Source organism: Orycteropus afer, unplaced genomic scaffold (genome assembly GCF_000298275.1).
Source record: "Orycteropus afer afer isolate SDZICR_OR568_19922 unplaced genomic scaffold, OryAfe1.0 scaffold00123, whole genome shotgun sequence".
Classification (NCBI taxonomy): Eukaryota; Metazoa; Chordata; class Mammalia; order Tubulidentata; family Orycteropodidae; genus Orycteropus; species Orycteropus afer.
In genome coordinates, this window is record NW_006921710.1 from 6272663 (window position 1) to 6273275 (window position 613).

Below are 613 nucleotides of genomic sequence, written 5' to 3' on the forward strand. Positions count from 1 at the left end.
AAAGCACTTGACTGTTAACCAAAAGGTCAGCAGTTCCAACTTACCAGCTGCTCTGCTGGACAAAGATCTGGAGAAAAAAGTGACAATCTGCTTTCATAAAGAATTATATCCTTGGAAACCTTCTGGGGCAGTTCTACTCTGTCCTATAGAGTCCCTGTGAGTAGGAATCTACTCAACAGCAGTGGGTTTGGATTAGGTTTTAAGTTGCTGTTTACGGGAGGTGAACAACATGTGAAAATGAATAGTAGTGATTGTTATATGACACAGTGGATGTCATTGGTTGGCTGGTCTCCAGTCGGACCTCTACTCAAGGCGACCCGTGTGTTACAGAGCATAGCTGCTCCACAGGGTTTTCACAGATGTAATTAATCTTCATGGAAGCAGTTTATCAGGCCTTCGGTAGAGGGAGCCACTGGGTGGATTTGAACTGCCAACCTTTAGGTTAGCAACTGATGGCAAACTGCTTTCCCATCCAGGTTCCTTGAATGAAATTTACATCACTCAATTGTACACTTAAAAATGGTTGAAATGACAAATGTTTTGTTATATGTGTATGTATATATGTATGTATGTATGAGTGTGTGTATGTGTGTGTGTGTGTATATATATATAT